General features: G+C 41.6%; 1 long non-coding RNA gene and 1 pseudogene across 1 annotated transcript in view; one reads left to right on the forward strand and one right to left on the reverse strand.

The window, feature by feature from the left end:
* LOC140599404 (uncharacterized) overlaps positions 1-20,001 on the reverse strand; it is a 68,489-nt gene that overhangs the window by 33,863 nt on the left and 14,625 nt on the right. The gene's annotated exons all lie outside the window — the stretch shown is intronic.
* LOC112918408 (rRNA-processing protein FCF1 homolog pseudogene) lies at positions 7,441-8,004 on the forward strand (annotated as a pseudogene).

Here is a 20,001-nt window from a genome sequence, read left to right on the forward strand (position 1 = left end):
CAATTGCACTGCTGGGGATTTACCCCAAAGATACAGATGCAATGAAATGCTGGGACACTTGCACCCCGATGTTTATAGCAACAATGTCCACAAGAGCCAAACTGTGGAAGGAGCCTCGGTGCCCATCAAAAGATGAATGGATAAAGAAGACGTGGGTCTATGGAATATTACTCAGCTATTAGAAACGACAAATACCCACCATTTGCTTTGACGTGGATGGAACTGGAGGGTATTATGGTGAGTGAAGTAAGTCAATCGAGAAGGACAAACATTATATGGTCTCATTCTTTTGGGGAATATAAAAAATAGTGAAAGGGAATAAAGGGGAAAGGAGAGAAAATGAGTGGGAAATATCAGTGAGGGTGATAGAACATGAGACACTCCTAACTCTGGGAAATGAACAAGGGGTAGTGGAAGGGAGGTGGGTGGGGGGTGGGGGTGACTGGGTGACGGGCACTGAGGGGGGCACTTGACGGGATGAGCACTGGGTGATATGCTATATGTTGGCAAATCGAATTCCAATAAAAAATATACAAAAAAGATAATTCGTTATTTACAAGGCGATAACTTATTGTTTATGAGAAGATTAATCTTTGTCTTGGGAAGTAAAGAAAATAAAGATTACAAGCATCGATGATTTAATTATGTCTTTTATTCTTGTCATATTACTTTCTGCATACCATAGCCTACTAGATAGTACATTTTTTTATAAATTTATTTTTTATTGGTGTTTAATTTGCCAACATATAGAATAACACCCAGTGCTCATCCCATCAAGTGCCCCTCTCAGTGCCTGTCACCCAGTCACCCCCCCCCCCCAACCTGCCCTTCCACCACCACCCCTAGTTCATTTCCCAGAGTTAGGAGTCTCTCATGTTCTGTCTCCCTTTCTGATATTTCCCACTCATTTTTCCTCCTTTCCCCTTTATTCCCTTTCACTATTTTTTATATTCCCCAAATGAATGAGACCATATAGTGTTTGTCCTCTGATTGACTTATGGAGGGTATCATGCTGAGTGAAATAAGATAGTACACTTCTTTGTTCCTACCTATCCACCATGGATGTGGCCTACAGGTTATCTTCCTGAAGCCCATCCCTAAGCATAATACTCCAACCCCAAATACTAACCAATCTTTACTATCTCCCGTTATAGTGGTAACGTCCATGGTCCTTAACCTAGCATTCAAAACCTTCTATAATCTGGACCAAACTGTCCATGCTTGCTACTGTCTCTGCCCTACACAAATAATGTGAGTGCTTCTCACCTTCTATTCACCAGATAAACTGCCCAGATTCTTATTCCTAAGCCTCTACTTACTTTATTTTCTCCCTGCATGTTCCCTGTGTGCTTCCTCCCCAACACACACACACACACACACACACACACACACACACACACACACAGTTTTTTTCTAACCTATCCCTCCTTCAAGACCAGGCTTAAGGTTGACATCCCCTTTCACCTTCTCTTCGCCTGGAAGTGATCTTTCTCTTTTGCCTATAGAAAGACCACAGGCTCTGGAGTCCTGGCTCCACCACCAAATGGGTGAGGAACCTTGGGGCATGATGCAACTTCAATTTCCCCATCTGTAAAATGAGAGGTAATTGTCTTAGACTATGGAGTTGTCAGGATGAAAATGAAATAATGGATGCTAAGTGTCAAATACTGAATTATTAATTCATACCCACCCTTCTCCTTTAAAATGTGGGACTCATAAATGAATATGGTATTCTAGGGGCAAAGTTGCATAGATCAAATGGCCCTTGTTTCCTTCCTCCTGGATGCTATTTCTATTAGTGGAAGTTAAGATCCCAGTGGCTTCATACTGAGACGACAACTACCCACAGCCCTTAAATCTTTTGCACGTATGCTGTCTAAGCCATAGTTTCTCTAGTTCTACTTGCTCCCTTGATTTTGTTGAAACTGACTAACTTGCTGCCATGTTCATTTCGTACATGGAGCTCCCTCATGTGCCTGTCCATCATACCTGAGTACGGACAAAGAAGGCTGCCCACTGATTCAGAGGTTCATTCCCAGGGGGTAAAAGTGCTGTCTTGTCTGGGTGTGATAGAAGTTCTTTGCCATCTCTCTGTTCTGCAATCCCCAGATGTCCCCCATCTCTCTGCCCACATAACTGCTATCTGCTTGGAGCTCTAACCCCTGGAGATTTGGGTGTTAGTTGAAACACTGGGTCTTCAGTTTGCTCTTCAGATGCAGAGTTTTGAATTTATATGGAAAGAACAACAGAAGGAATATAGCTCAACCTTCTCATTTTATACACGAAGAAACTGACATCAGTCAAGTGCATGGTCCACGTGGTAGATTTTTGAATCCAGATGAGCGATCTCACTAGGTCAAGATAACACAAAAGTTTATTCACAAGTTATAAGACTCTCTGTGTCGTCCATCAGTCTATATCCAAGCACCAAGTTTGGCACTAACAGGCAATCTGGAAACATTTACTGAATAAATGAATAAATATTGAAGTACCAACTCTGATCACCTGGAGTGCTGGACTCTCACAGGCTTCGCAGAAAAGTATGTTGTGACCTCTTACTGATGTCTATATGATGCAGCAGGGGAGAGGGGCAAGATCCCTGCATCACACTCTGCAGCTTCTCATAGGTAACAGGAGGCTCAGGGAGCCACCAACATCCTAGCAAGAATTAGTTTACAAGCCATAAAGAGTTCATTTACATTCCAAGGGTCTGAGAGAAAAGCACATAGAACAGGTACCCTAAAATTTTTGGCCAAGAAAAAGACTCAGGCTTGGGGACCAGCAATAATGGTGAGGGTCACTAAGCACCAGAAGTACCACACATCACAACTTCCTTGCAGTTATCTGCAAAGAACAGCTGATAGCCTAATGAACATTTTCTGTAACTTACCAGGTTCAAAATCCTCAGCTAAAGAAGTATCAGCCAGCAAGTAAAAGTCAGTTAAACTTTTGCAGGTGAAATTATTTCCTGGGCTGTCATAACAAATTGTTACAAACTGTTTAATACATCATAAATTTATTCTCTCAGATTTCTGGAGGCTAGAAGTCCAAAGTCAAGGTATCAGCAAAGCAAAGCTCACTCTGAAGGCTCTAGGGGAAGACCTTTCCTCATCCCGTCTAGCTTTCTGTAGACCAAGTATTCATTAGCCAATGGCAGCATCACCATAATGTTTTCTTCCCCTTCACACACCCTTCTTCCCTCTGTATCTGGGTCCTTTCTCTTTTTCCTACGAATACAACAATCATGTGGATTAGAGCCCACCCTAATTCAGGATGACCTCAACTTAATAACATCTGCAAAGACCCCATCTCCAAACAAGGCCATGTTCACAGGTTCTGGGGCTGGGTCTTCAATATATCTTTCTGGAAGACTCACTTCAATCCGTAATACCAGGCCTCTTGGTCCCAGGACAACTTGGAAGACAATAAGAGGGATCCTGGCAGAAGTGTCTCAAGAAAACTCAACTTGTGTGTGTTTTCTCCAGAGGAAGGTCCTTCCCAATGGGGCAGATGTAGGATATCACAGCTTTTCCCTAGAACTGAAGTCACCATGATCAGACAGGGGTAGCCCTGATCCCAAAGCTTTCTCCCCTATAACCATAGAATTATAGTGACTATAGAATTAAACTGTAAGGAAAATGGCTAATTCTCCTTATGAACCTCACTGGCACAGGAGTCAGGGGTCTGGCCTGAATCCTAGATCTGCAGTTCACAAGCTGTGAAACCTTGGACAAGTGACTGAACATCTCTGAGCCTCAGCTTCCTCATCTGAAAAGGGGGACCTCATCATGTTATTATGAGGATCAACTGGGAAGGTGCATTTCAGTTGTTCAGCAGAGTCTGGACTAAAGTACATGAGTCTATTACTCCTAATGGCATCAGGTTGAGGCCCCAGGCCCAATGGTCTACTTCTTCATCAGCAAATCAAGAGAGCCCAGAAATGGAGAAGCCCTCTGAGGTGATGTGTCCAACTTCATCCCCACCATTAGGGAAAAAAAGGAAGACAAATAAAATGGCCATTTGAACTTATATCCTCTGCATTAATTTTCACAGTTAACTGCTGAACTGAATAAATTCTTTTCTTTTCTTAAGGACCTTTATAAATTCCATCATTAATAAAATCAGACATTCAATTAGCAGGAAACTCTGATTGGTAACTGATCGCTTCCTCGATGCCTTTCTCTCCCCTCTCTGTGCAGACTGCCTGGCTTGTCCTGGGCTTGGCTCCGCTGACATTCCCTTCCCCATTCTTCCCTCTTCTTCCCCTATGTCTGTCAGAGCCCCAACAAAAGCCAGAGAAGAACATGGGCTGATTCCATTAACCTCTGTCATTGCTTAACTCTCTCTCTTAATTAACATGAGTTAATATGATTAATCAAAATAATGAGACAAACCTATTAAATTAGGGGGGTTTAAATGACAGAACTTGGCAGGAGAAGTAAAAGAGGAAGTATCAGAAGGGCCAGGTGAGGTGGGGCGGTGGTGAGTCCAGAGGTGAGGAGGCAGGGAGCCAGGGGCCGGCCCAGTCATGCCCAATCTAGCCTGGGGCTAGGGGGAGAGGAAGATGGAAGATGTGGGCAGTGGCTTCTGGGGACATGTTCAATGTTTGTGCCCATCTCAGCTCATTATTACCAGTCCCCATATTTTCTGGGACCTTTCTGGGTCCTTCATGGCCATCTCCAGCATCTTGATTCCTGGTATCCCTACTGGGGTGTTAACTCCACCTGATATCTATAACCTCTCCCTGCAGAGGCCAGGATGACCTGCAGAATGACTGACATCCCAGCTCTGAGCTTCACAGGGCATGAGTTTGAGGAAAGTCCCTTTCCTTCTCTGAGGCCCAGGGAACCCATCCATCAGGATGGGAGTAATACTCCTGAGCTAGATTAACGCTGTAACTGCTGTAAGAATGCAGAAGAAGGCTGTGTGAAAATACCTGGTGTGCCAGGTCCAGAGCAGGCCTCCAGAGAAAGTTCTTTCCTTCCTCCTTCCCCTGGTAAGTCTATGATAACACCTTGGGATTCTACAGTGCTTTGTAATTCTTAAATATCTCTATTTATATTGTTCTAAGAAAAACCTAGGAGATAAGCAAGACAGGTATGATTTTACAGATCAGTGAAGTTTTGCCAGCAAGACTGAGCACCTATTTGGTGTCAATACCTATACAAGGCCACTCAAAGCCAACAAGGTGAAGTGACTTCTCTGGGCTTCTTCTAGAGCCAGGTCACCTAACCTATAGGCCAGTAGGATTGCCATTGCCCCTCATGCAAGTGACCAGGAGCACCCACAGTGCCTCCAGGAGCTCCTTTTCTCCTTGTGATCTCTGAGCTATCCTAGAGTCTCCCACAGGCCTTTGTGTCTGTGGTCACCAGCTGCTGGGTTGCTCAGCATGGAGTTTATTCAAAGAGAACAGTGGCTCTCCAAAACCGGACATCTGACATCTGACAGATGGCTTGGGCTTATTATTAGAATTTCTCATTCCAGTGAAACTGTGCCCCTGAAGCCTCTTCTGTGCTCCCTTCAGTGGCCCACATCCCTAGACCTCTGTAGACATGCCACTCAGCAAAGTCCTTATGAAAAACCCAGAGAGAGAACCTCATTTGGGGCATGAGACACCCCTAAGGTCCCTGTGGAATGTTATTTTCTCCCTTTCTCTGGAAGTATACTTTATGGGTCTCACCAAGATCTGTAGGTATTTTCCCAGAGATGGACTGAATATTTGCAACAAAGGAGAAAATACTGTGTTGAAAAATCCCCTGCTCAAAGTCCTGCTTTCTGTAGGATTCATGTTTACTACTTTTTATATTTCTATAAAATAATAGATAAAGAACTGCCCCTCCACATCCTAAATGAGGTAAGAGCCATGGTCAGATGTTCCTATAAGCTCCCAACTCTGCCTTGAAAACACACACACACACACACTCTCTCTCTCTCTCTCTCTCTCTCTCTCTCTCTCTCTCTCTCTCTCTCACACACACACACACACACACACACACAAAGATCAGAACAACCATGCCTCCCCACCTCCCAGGCCTGACACATTTTAGCCTCCATTCTTGAGGGATGCAGTGGCTGTGCCTCACCTAACTCAGCACTCAGTAAGCCAGCCTAGTTCTGGGTCCAGGAGGGTTCAGACATGTGAATGACCCACCTTCAGATTCAGAGCTACAAATAGTAATTCAGAAGCAGCAGCAGTTGGCATTGCACTTCCTGGGGAATAAAAGGCAAGTAGCTATTATAGATGCAAGTGTCCCTCCAAATTTTGTAAGTTGAAACCCTAACCCTCAACGTTACTGTGATTATTTAGGGAGAACCTGTAGAGAGGGATTTCAGGTTAAGTGAAGTCATAAGGGTGAGGCCCTGATGCCATAGGATTGGTGCCCTTATAAGCAGAGGAAGAGATACCAGAGTGTTCTCTCTCACTGGGCATGCACAGAAGAAAGGCCATGTGAAGACACAGTAAGAAGGGGCCCATCTACAAGCCAGCAAGAGAAGTCTCACCAGAAACCAAACCTGATGGCACCATGGGGTACCTGAATGGCTCAGTCGGTTAAGCAGCCAACTCTTGATTTTGGCTCAGATCATGATCTAAGGGTTGTAAGATTGAGCCCCATGTCAGGCTCTGCACTAAGCGTGACGATTGCTTAAGATTCTCTCTCAAAAAAAAAAGAAAAAAGAAAAAGAAAAAAGAAAAAAGATTCTCTCTCTCCCTCTCCTGTGCCCCCCACCCTACATATGTGTGTGTTTGCTCAGGCACATGCTCCCTCTCTCTAAAAAAACTAAAAACGAAAAACAAAAAACAAACAAACAAACAAAAAAAAAACAAGTTGCAAAAGGCACATGAGAAAATGCTCCGCATCACTGGCCATCAGGAAAATACAAATCAAAACCACAATGAGATACCACCTCACACAAGTGAGAATGGTGAAAATGAACAAGGCAGGAAACAACAAATGTTGGAGAGGATGTGGAGAAGAGGGAACCCTCTTCCACTGCTGGTGGGAATGTGAACTGGTGCACCACTCTGGAAAACTGTGTGGAGGTTCCTCAAAGAGTTAAAAATAGAACTACCCTACGACCCAGCAATTGCACTGCTGGGGATTTACCCCGAAGATACAGATGCTGTGAAACGCCGGGACACCCGCACCCCAATGTTTCTAGCAGCAATGTCCACAATAGCCAAACTGTGGAAGGAGCCTCGGTGTCCATCGAAAGATGAATGGATAAAGAAGATGTGGTCTATGTATACAATGGAATATTACTCAGCCATCAGAAATGACAAATACCCACCATTTGCTTCAACGTGGATGGAACTGGAGGGTATTTTGCTGAGTGAAATAAGTCAATCGAGAAGGACAAACATTATATGATCTCGTTCATTCGGGGAATATAAAAAAATAGTGAAAGGGATTCCGGAAGAAACAAGAGTGCAGCGTGAACATGGGAAAGCAAAAGAAAGCAAGAAAGTATGCAACCATGAAACGAATGCTTAGTCTCCGAGATCAGAGGCTTAAAGAGAAGGATAGATTAAAACCTAAAAAGAAAGAAAAGAAAGATCCCAGTGCACTCAAGGAAAGAGAAGTCCCCCAACATCCTTCCCGCTTATTCTTCCAATATAACACACAGCTGGGCCACCTTACCACATCCTGGTTGATACCAACTTTATCAACTTTTCCATTAAAGCCAAACTTGACTTAGTACAGTCAACAATGGACTGTCTGTATGCCACGTGTATGCCTTGTATAACTGACTGTGTAATGGCTGAAATTGAGAAACTGGGGCAAAATCGAGTGGCTCTAAGGATTGCCAAGGATCCAAGATTTGAACGATTGCCATGCACACACAAAGGAACCTATGCAGATGACTGCTTAGTACAGAGAGTAACTCAGCACAAGTGTTACATTGTGGATCCGGAAGATCCCTGGAGTTCCCATTATGTACATTTCTAACCATAGGTACAACATTGAGTGGATGCCAGATGATTATGGAGCCCCTCGGTTCTAATTCTTAAAAGATAGAGTTTTTCTGCCTTCTTATACCAACTTTTTCTGTTGCCAGTTCATATTAGCAATATGCTATAGTATGAATTATTCTTCTTACCCATTTGCTGTGTTACGAGCTGAGTATGGTTAAATATATTCATTTTTTGATGTTTTGAAATCAGTATTTTGTATCATTTTAAGTATTATTGCATCTTTCTATAAATCAGATGATTACTTGTAAAAAAAATAGTGAAAGGGAATAAAGGGGAAAGGAGAGAAAATGAGTGGGAAATATCAGTGAGGATGACAGAGCATGAGAGACTCCTAACTCTGGGAAACGAACAAGGGGTGGTGGAAAGGGAGGTGGGTGGGGGGTTGGGGTGACTGGTGATGGGCACTGAGGGGGGCACTTGACGGGATGAGCACTGGGTCATATGCTATATGTTGGCAAATTGAATGAACTCCAACAAAAAACAAACAAACAAACAAGCCTGATAGTACCTGGACTTCTATCCCCAGAACTGTGAGAAAAACATTTCTGTTGTCTAAGCTTGGTCAGTGGTATTTTGTCATGGCAGCCTTAGCAAACTAATATAGTGGGTGAGACACTGGAACTGGGTTCTGTCTCCTGGTATTCCATGATAACATTTCACTATGGGTAAGAATAATAGCAATAACACATTTAAAATAATAATAAGAAGAAGAAATACATGATCTCATGCAGGGACCATTGACAAGCCTTAAGATAATCACCAAGTTTCTATACTCTGATATGTGTTTCAGCCCTCCTCAGCCCTCCACCCAACCACCCAACCCCCCTTCACAGAGTCAAAGGAGAGTCTCTCTGTTATATAGTTTCCCACCATATCTCAAGTGCCCAGTGCCACACCTGGCACAAAGGATGGACTTAATATATATTAGTTCAGTACGTGAAGATGCTGGGTGCTGCCTCCCAAATGGGCTCAGTCCTCATGGTTCGAAGACAGGAAATTACACAAAAGACACAAAAATACTCCATGAAGAATCTAGACACTTCTAAAACCCTAGTGCAACACAGTGATGTGTTAGTAAACCCCTAGCTAAGTCCTGTGGTGTGTGTGTGTGTGTGTGTGTCCCTCTCTGGTCTTCCTTTGCCCCAGAGCATTTACTATGTGTTCTATGATAGTAAATGCTTTCCAAACACTAGTGCCTGGAACTATGGATAGTTTCCTCAGTCAGATTCCCAAGCTTGGATCTCTGGGTGCTAAGGATTCCATAGACATACCCATAGAGCTTCTACAAATTTCATTGAGATTGCCTTCATTGTCATGAAGAAGTCATTTCCATGCTTCTACTATAATCCCCTTGTTGCCTTCTCTGATACAATCTGGAAAGCCAGGCACTACATTCCCCAGTCTCTCTAGTAGTTAGAGGTGGTGATGCGATCAAGTTTTGGCTACGGAAATGATGACCTGCTAGAAAGATCTTAGAAAAACTAGCTTTCTTAATCAGAGATAGGTGGGTATGGAGCCACCTCCTCCCACTCATTTTTGATGTGAATGACCACACAATGTGTGGAGCCACCGTAGCAGTTTTATGACCTTGAGGTAATATATTTCAAGCTAAAAAGCTAACACTCCTGGACGGATGATAAAGATAGAAGAACCTGGATCCTCTATGTTATTTTGACATTGCAGAACCATCTGTCTACCACTGGTCTTCTTAGTAAGTAAGCAATAAATGCCTGACATTTAAGCCACTCCTGCCTAGGTGTTCAATTACCTGCAGCTGAAGCATTTCTAACAGACACAAATCCTTAAATTTGTATTTAAACTTCAGTGATTATCCAAAAGTTTATGTAAGCATAGCCTGAATCATCTGGAAGCCCACCTTACATAACTGAATACTATCTTGATATTTCAGTACTCATGTTGACATTAATCAACAATCGTTTTCATGCCAAAGAGTACTGCAGGTCTCCTTTGCTAACTAAATATTTGCTATTTGAACTCAGGAATTGAATAAAATCCACATTAAAAAAATAGGGCCGATGCCCCTTGCTATCTGAACTCTTGGCATTTGTTACCCAAAACTAGGGAACCAAATAGTTTGGGATACTCTGGCACCCCTTACCATTTAACATCTTACTGTATGAAATTTGAAACTGAATAATAAATTTTAGATAGTACAGAATACTTGCATTTCATTTTAGGTTAACGAAAAAAAAGAATAATGACTACTTTAATATGTACAGGATACAATAAGCAAAGGAAAGATCAATTATGTTACCTCACAGTTTCCAAACAAACACAAGTATTATAGGAACTGGAATGGAAAGGCGGGGGGGACAATTGAGTTAGTTCAGCATACACAGAAAAATAGGCACAGTGAGTTCAAAAGAACCTAGAAAGCAATAGTGTGCTGGAACTGGCTTGTTCTGGCTCACAAGACCTGTTTCATTTTCAGATATTTTGAGAGCCAGTTGTGAAGCACAGCAATTATGATAGGAGCCAGGGTAAGAAATCAGTAAACACTATGAAACCGGTTTTCTTTTTTCTGGAGAGACAATTTATCAGGACATCACTCTCAGCAACAGTCAATGCCATATTTGCCTGTGAGTAGCAATTTCATTTCGGCAAACATCATCATTTAGTCCACTAAATTAATGTAGGATTTTATTATTTTTATCCCATGTTGTGTTTAATTTGTAAATTAGGCTTGGTTTTATGATTCATATAAGAGATATAAGCATAAGGCATGTACATCTAGTTTTTTTTAATTTATTTTTTTAATTTTTATTTATTTATGATAGTCACACAGAGAGAGAGAGAGAGAGAGGCAGAGACATAGGCAGAGGGAGAAGCAGGCTCCATGCACCGAGAGCCCGATGTAGGATTCGATCCCCGGTCTCCAGGATCGCGCCCTGGGCCAAAGGCAGGCGCTAAACCGCTGCGCCACCCAGGGATCCCTACATCTAGTTTTATATCCATATATATTTAGGTATTTTTATATAACAATTTCAAGTCAAAACTGGTGCTAACAAGACATTGGTTGCCCACTTAAGTTTGAGAAACACTGATCAAAGCCCATCACAGTGAATGACCCCAGCCTAAGGACCCCTAAAGGACCCCAGGCACATCAGGTCCTTCAGGATCTGATTCCTTTGTGACTTTCCCACCTTGAACTTCCTGCCGCAGCCAACCTAATCTCCCCCTGTGGTTTTGATAAGTTCCTCAGGGATGTGGCATTTAAATGAGATAAGAGAAATGGAAGCACAGCATGCCACCCTCCATGCCAAGTCTGTACATCCTTGGAGGCCTGACTCAGAACCTCCTCCTCTGTGGAGATGACTCTTGGGCAAGGCAGTCCTTCTCTTCTCTGCACATACAACCTGAGGTGTCCGATTTTGTCAATTGATGCCACTCACTTCCTTGACTAGAAGGGATGCCACTCACTTCCTTGACCTTTGCAGGTAGTAAAGTTTGAAGAGTCCTCACAGATCCCTCTGTCAATTTTCCTCCACCTCCAAATTTACCCATAATTTCCCACCACTTTCTCTTCTACACTGTGAGGAAGGACTTTGCCTGTTCCTTTCCAAGCCAGCTCCACCACCAGTGGTCTTGCACACAATTACTGCCATCAACTCTCTCCCATCAGCTCTTTCCTCTGTTGTGTGTTTTTAATTTCTTTCTCTTCTCTGAACTTTCTCCCTTGACCCTGGGTATCCTCTGTTTTAGATAAAATAAAATCCACGGATATTCATTAGTGATGCCTTCAGCTGCATATAACAGAACACCCAACTAACATGGTTTAAACAATCATAAAATTTATTATTACACATTAACGAGAAATCTGGATGTAGGGCAGTCTGTGGGCACCATTCAGATCAGGGTCTAGCTCTCCAGTCCTCAGACTGGCTTCTCTCCTGGTGGTTATCTGGTTGCCAATAGCAGCCATGGTCACACTTGATTAGTCTGATTGGACCTCAAGGTCAAGTGCCCATCCCTGGATAATAAATAACAGTTGCCAGGGGAATGCCCTGCACTGATAGACTTAAGCTCATGTTCTTGAGTCAATCAATGGCAAAGAAGAATGGGATTACCATGATTGACTTAGATTGATCAGTATCCATCTGTGTGACTCTGAGTTAAAAGGGTTTCATTGAGGTAGGATGGAAGCCTAAACAAAATTGGGATTCTGTTAGAACAGAGAGGACAGAGCTTGGAAGATAACCAATAAGTTCACTATTCCACTTTCCCCTCTCCCAGCTACTGCTCTCTCTCCTTTTCTCAGCCTCTAATCTCCTCTAAGTGGCCACTACATTTGCTGTCTTCACTACTTGATGTGCTGCAATCTGGTTTCCCACCCTGCTACTCTATGAAAATCATCTTGCTAAAGTCGCTGAAGTCCTTATTTGGCTTCTCTTCAGGCTTTGACATGTCTACCAACTCTCTTCTTTACCCTCCTCCACCCATCACCCAATTCATAACCTTCAAATCATCAATCCATCCTCTCCCACAACATGCTCATCACTCAGCAATGTTTATTCCACAAACATTTTTTGAGCACCTACCACATGCCAATTCCGTATATCCAGCACATAACACTTTGCAAATTACCCCTGAATGCATGGTTTAGTCTCATCATTTTTCACCTCCACAACTGCAATAACTTCCCAACTGGTCCTTCTGCCTCCAATCTCTCCCCATCAACAATCTGTCTTTCTTGCTCACAAATGTAATCTTACCAAATGCAAGTCTGATCATCACATTCCCCCACTTTGGTTTCTCCTGCAAGAGAAAGCCCCAAACCCCCAACACCGCATTCAGGGCCATGGCAACCAGGTCCTGCCAACCTCTCCTTATCTGGAACCCATCTCTTTTCCTTTTACATTTTAAGCTCAGGGCATAATGAACTACTATTTCCCAAACACAACATGAGCTTCTTATTTTGGAGTTTTGCTCATAGTTAACTAAAATGCCCTCTCCTGCTTTTTCTGCTAGGAAAAACCCTCCATTCTTCAAGACCTAGGATCTGTGTCACCTCCTCAGTGGAGACTTCTCCAAGGCCAAATCAAGCACATCCTCTGTGGTCCCAGAACACTTTGTCCATAGTAGCAATAAGCCATTCTCTGGGTGTATTACAGATAGGTTTATGCTTACAAATTTTTGCAGGGGGAAGATTAGATCTAAATCATCATTCTGTAGTAAGCACAAATACTGGGCGATACATGCTCAATATATGTTTGAAGAATTAAATGAAACAGTTATTTAATTTTACAGATGGGGAAACTGAGGGCTAGAAAGAAAATGACTTGCAATGGTAAGTCTATGTATTTCATCAGAATTCTTTTGCTGCAAGTAGAAAAAAAAAAAAGAATTGGGGGGGATGGGAAGCTCACCAAATTGAAATTCTCTCTTCAAGCACAAGTTTTTGTCAAGGATTCAAAAAGTCTTAACAAGAGCTGATTTTTTTCAGCTCTGCTTCCCTCTCTGTTGGCTTCATTCTCTAGCTCTATGTCAGAACAAAGTGGCAATCAACAGCCACATGTTGGTATATGTTGCTGCAACAAGCCAAGGAATGCCTGGAGCCACCAGAAGCTGGAAGAGGCAAGGAAAGAGTCTCTCCTAGAGCCTTCAGAGAACAGAGTCCTTTTGACACTTTGATTTCAGACTTCTAGCCTCCAAAACTAGGAGAATAAATTCTGTTGTTTTAAGTCACAGGGTTCATAATTTGTTCAAGCAGTCACCAGGGACTACTGCAGCAAGGGAACCAGATATATCTGACTATCAAGGTCAATACCTTGGTTGTGATATTGTACTGTTGTTTTGCAAGAGGTTACTCTTGGAGGAAACTGAGTGAAGGGCACATGCAATCTCTCTATATTATTTCCTACGATTTTATATGAATCCATAGTTATCTCAAAATAAAGTTTAATCATAAAAATTTTTCTCTGAAAGATGGGTAGTAAACAGATGGGAGCATAGCTAGAAAGAAGGCTGAGAGACTTGTTGGGTGTTGCTGAAGCAGTTCATCAGAGGTGATGGCACCTGGACCAGATGGTAGCCAGGGAGATGGAGAGGAGGGGATGGGGGGGTGTGGAATTGGACGGTAAATGTAACAGCTGTTGGGGATTTATTGTGGATGGGAGTTGAGGAGTAGTGGTGTCCGTGATGACTCTGGCTTGTTTGACCTAGAGAATGGCCAAGGTTTTACCAGGAGCCTCTTGGAAAAAGAGCACATTTAGAGAAAAAAGAAGGGGAAGTGAAGCATGCTCAGGACAGAACAGCTCAAAGGATCAGGTTGCCAACTTCTTCTCAGAATTGGCAATACAGGGGCACCTGGGTGGCTCAGTCAGTTAGTTAAGTGTTTACCTTTGGTTCAGGTCATGATCTTGGGGTCTTGAGTTCGAGCCCCACATTGGGCTCCCTGCTCATGGAGAATCTGCTTCTCCCTCTCCCTCTGCCCTTCCTCCCTACTCATGCTTGCTCACTCTCTCTCCCTCTCTCTCTCTAAAAAATAAATAAATAAATAAATAATCTTAAAAAAAAAAAAAAAAAAAAAGAACTGGCAATCTATTGCTCCCTAACCCCACCTCTGTCTGCATTTCACACCCTTACTCTTCAAGGGAAATTCTGATTGGGTCAGTTTGTCACAATCCAACACAAAGCATCCTTACTGAGCAGTCAAGTGCCAAGCTACTCATTGGCCTTCTATGTGATCACTGTATACTGACCATCTTCTCCTTGGGTACTGATACCTGCTCATGAGGCACAATATAGCCACTTTCTCCAGACAGATTGGGACTGTGGTACAGCAAGAACTTAGGATTTTAGGTGTCTCTAGAATAGCCACTGGAGCTAAGCAGAGATGGCTGAGGATGGAAGAAGATTGCTTTCAGATATTCTTTCCAGTCATTGACCAGGCAAACAAGGAGAACCAGAACTTTCCATACCTACTCCAGCTTTGTTTCCTTATGAGAAAGAAGGAAAGTCTTTCAGAAGACAAAGGTGGAGGACTATATCTGATTTCAAGACTCACCATAAAGCTACAGTAATCAAGACATATGATATTGGCATCAATATAGACAAATAGATCAATAAAACTGAATACAGAATCCATAAATAGGTCCACACACATGAACACCTGATTTCTGAAAAAGGTATAAATAAAATTCAGAGAACAGTTTTTTCAACAAATGAGACTGGAACAATTGAATATGGCATATGGAAAACAATTGAACCTCAATCCATACCTCACACCATATAAAAAAATTAATTCAAAATACATCATAGGCTTAAACATAAAACCTAAATCTATGAAACTCCCAAAGGAAAACGTAGGGGAAAAACCTTTGGGATCTTGAGTTTGCAAAGACTTTTTAGATAAAATGCCAAAGCATAATCAATGGTAAGTTGGACTTTGTCAAAATTTACAAGTGCTAGTCTTTGAAAGATGCTGTTAAGAAAAAGAAAAAGCAAGCAACAGACTGGGAGGAAATATTTATAATCATAAATATGACATGATATAATGATAAATATGATAAAGGACATGTATACAGAATAAAGACCTTTAAAAACAATGAGAAAATGAGCAAAGATTTGACCAGAGACTAGCGACGAAGATGTACAGATGGCAAGTACACACATGAAAAGCTGTTCAATTATTTTTAGTTGGAAAATAAACTATCACTATTCATTGATGGTAATTAATGAAGCCTAAGCTCTCATCGGCCATTAGGAAAATGAAAGTTAAAAACCACACACCTATTAGAATATCTAAGTTTAAAGGAATGACTGTATCAAATGTTGGCAAAAATGTGGAACAAATGGAATTTTCAACTAGTTTGGAAAACAGCTTGGCAGTTTCCAAAAATCAAACAAACAAATAAAAAGCCATATACCTAACATATGATCCAGCCATTCTACTCCTAGATCTTTTATACAAGACAAATGAAAACATATGTTCATATGAAGGCTTGTACATGAACGTTCCTAGAAACTTTATTTATAATACCCCCAAACTGGAAACAAACCAAATGTCATCAACAAGTGAAGGAATTAAAAAAAAAAAAGGTATATCCATACGATGGAATGCTACTTGGCAATGAAAAGGAAGGGACTTTTCATGCATACTACAGTAAACTATAAAATAATTATGCCGAGTGAAATAGTAAGACAAAAAAGAATATGTACTGTATGTTACCATTTATGTAGGTTTCTAGAAAATGCAAACTAATCTATAGTGACAAAAGGGATCAGTGGTTGCCTGGATACAAGGGGAGGCAGTGAGATGCAGAAGGGGGTAATTATAAAAAGGCATAAGAAGACTCAGGTGGAGAGGACAATTGATATGTTAATTATCTTGATTGTGGTGATGGTTTTGTTGGTATATAAATATGTCAAAATATCAAACTGTACACTTTAAATATGCACCATTTTTGTATGTCGATTACACCTGAATAAAATTGTCTTAAAAAATTGTCTTAAAAAGAAGAATCTAGGAAAGAAAACAAAACAGAACCTTTCTCCCTTGTGCTCTCTGTCACTGCCCTGATCCATCACAGAACTTACATGCTACTGAAAAATGGGGCCATGTTTTCTGTCCCCACAAGCCAGTCACTTATAATCAAAGAGCAGTCTTGTCGGGGGATAAACCTGGGTGTGGAAGAAAGAAGACAGGTAAAAGATTCTTTATCAAAGTCAAGGCAATTCCTTAGCAAAGTGCCTGGAACCAAAAAGACCTAGGTATAAATTATGGCTTTACGATTTAGCAGTTTTTAAATTCCTAACCTCTTTAAACCTCTGTTTCTCCATCTACAGAGGTGGGATCATGATACCACACAAAGGATGTTGGGAAGATTAAGTGGCATTCAATTTACAAAGATACCTACATCAGGCCTGGCATGGACTAAATGCTCCTCCATCCAGAGAGGCAGCATCTTCGAAAGGGACAGGTCTGGAGTTCAAAATGGAAAAATTTGGGTTCTAGTTCTAACTCTGCTGCCAGCCCCTTATGTGACCTTGCTGCTGGTCTGAGAAGCCTTCCATCGTGGACAGAACCTACCAGCTCTCCACCCCAGTAAGTTCTCAGAGTCCCTGTCGAGGATTTAGTTAGATCAGCAGTCAGCAAAGGATAACTCTCAGGCCAAATCCATCCCATAACTGTTTTTGTAAGGCTACAAGCTAAAGATGTTTTGAATATTCTAAATGGTTGGAAAAAGGTTTTAAGAATAATAATAATGTGAAAATTATACAAAATTCAAATTCCATTGTCCACGAATAAAGTTGATTGAAATATCCCCTCTCCCATTTGTTTACTTGTCTGTGGCTGCATCAGGATACAAAGTCAGAATAGAGGAGTTGCAGCTGCGACCATATGGTCCACAGATCCTAAGTCTTTACTGCCTGTCCCTGTAACAGAAAAAAATTGCAAACTCCTGAGTTAGGTCTTCAAAAACAGCACACTTGTCTTGCTACTTTTCACCTCCCCACAGAAAAGCATTCAGTGTGTTGAGATTTAATGTTATGCCCTTAACTTTTATAGAGTTCATAAGAAACATCCATTTGAATGGAACTTCTGTGTCTTTTGCAATAAATATTTCCTTGAATTTTATGCCAAGAAAGAAGTTTGTCTGCAATTGACCTTATATATGTCATTTTATTACCCCAGCATAGCTGGTGCATTTTAAATGGCAGACAGAATAACTTCAGGTTATTTTAAATTATATTAGCAGACAATTCCTTACCTAAATGATTATGCATTTATGTATGTGTTTATCCCCTATTTGTGGCTAGTGATGGTGGTTTTGCAGCTATAAAAATGTCAAGGTTTCTTTTTAATTTAACTAAATGAAATAATCGTATTGATTTTTTTTTTTTTTTTAGCAAGTAAGCTAAAATTTAGGTAGACCCACAGGAAAGGCAAAACAAATAAAAATGCCTGTTTAAGAATGATGGAACTTTGGAAATACCATACTGGACAATAGGAACATGTTTTCCTTTTTTGCCATGGTTGCCAGGAAGCTCAGGATTCAAGGTAGTGCCAACTTGCAGAAATATCCAGGGTCCTGTATTCTATCTCATTATACTTCTTTCCATCTGACTTTATGAGAAAATTGACCACAACATATAGTTTCTGTTGGTTCAAAATGTCTGTCTTCCAAGCAAAATGGGAGCCTGGTGGTATCCCATCACGACTGTGTACTCAATTCTAGAACATGTTAGTTAGACAGAAAGAGGTGTGAGATTAACAAAGGAACAAAGGGCGCATGAATGAGTAGTGTTTACTTCCCTCTTCTTTTCATCAAATAACCAGAAGGGATTCCAGACAGTAAGTTTCAGAAAGGGTGAGATACTCAGCCAACCCTGGGCAGAAGAGTTTTGTGAAGCTCTGGTTGCTTGTCTTCCTCTGAATTCTCAGGAGCGGGTCCTCCAACTGTCTGAGAGAGGTGGGGAGGTGGGGGCAGCAAGGTGCTAATGAGTATATCCCAGACATTGTGCCTGCCTGCAGTATCTCAATCTACACAACAATCCTGTACAAGTACACACTGTTACTACCCCCATTTGGGCTTAAAACTCAGACCTAGAAACTTGGATTTCATGAATCAATAAGATACCCAAAATCTCAGGCAGGCACCCCTATGGATATTGCAAACATCCATTTTCTTAGGTAAGGCCAGTAGAAGGAACTACTTACTGTCTACTGTTACCCATGTTTCATAAACGAATGGACATCTTAACAATTAAATGGGAGCACCTGAGTGGCTCAGTTGGTTAAGCATCTGATGTTTGGTTTTGGCTCAGGTCATGATCTCAGGGTTGTAAGATCGAGGCCTATGTGGGGCTCCATGCTGGGTGTGGAACCTGCTTGGGATTCTCTCTGTCTTTCAAAAAACAGTAACAACAATTAAATGAAGGGAGAGAGAAATGGCCTCAAATAAAGAACAATTCTTTATATTTAAAAAAAGTTAGCATTAAAAGAAATTATGACATTGCCCTTAATGTCCTCATTTCCCCAGTGATCAAAGACAATGTAGGTGTAAGATGGGGTAGGATGCCATACTATGGAAAGAGCCCAACTGTCCATTGACAGATGAATGGATAAAGAAGATGTGGAGTATATATACAATGGAATACTACTTACTACTTAGCCATCAAAAAATGAAATCTTGCCATTTGCAATGACATGAATGGAACTAGAGGATATTATGCTAGGTGAAATAAGTCAATCAGAAAAAGATAATTATCATATGATCTCATTCACATGTGGAATTTAAGAAACAAAACAGAGGATCATAGGGGAAGAGAGGAAATAATAAAACAAGACAAAATCAGAGAGGGAGACAAACCACCCAGGTGTTATATAGACTAATGAATCACTGACCTCTACCTCTGAAATCATTAACACATTATATGCTAATTAAATTTAAATAAAAATTTTAAAATGCAAAAAAAAAAAAAAGAAAAGAAAAGAAAAGATGAGTAGGATGAAAAAAGAGTAAAAAAAAGAGAAAAAAGAGTAGGATGAGTTTAGGGAGCCCCCGTGGCAGACAACAGGGGGATGAACTCAGGAATGCAGGGTAAAGCCTCAGGGAGGGGCAGAGGCAAGTGTGCCCAGTGTGGGGGGTGCCCCCAGTATACACCTGGGATGGCACTCAGGACAGAGCCTGGGGACACCCCCAAACAAGACATTGGAGATGGCAAGTGTTTGTATCTACGCAAGACATTTGCCCCAGCGTTCCAGAGAAATAGAGTTCAACCCTGGGATGCACCTGTGAGGTCAATCCATCCAACTCCTGTACACCGCAGAGAGGAAGACTCAGTCTCAGAGAGGTTTAACAGTCTCACAGAACCACAAAGCTGCCGGGCACAGAGCCAGGATTCCAACTCCAGTCTCTGTCTCCCAAACCAGGAGATTTTCCATCACACCACTAGTACCAGCCAGAGCACAGAAACTCTGCAGAAAAGATGCTAACTACGAAGGCATCCACTCCTAAGGGTGGGATATGGTCGTTTGCTGCCTCCAAGATACCAGAAGG

Source organism: Vulpes vulpes, chromosome 6 (genome assembly GCF_048418805.1).
Source record: "Vulpes vulpes isolate BD-2025 chromosome 6, VulVul3, whole genome shotgun sequence".
Lineage (NCBI taxonomy): Eukaryota > Metazoa > Chordata > Mammalia > Carnivora > Canidae > Vulpes > Vulpes vulpes.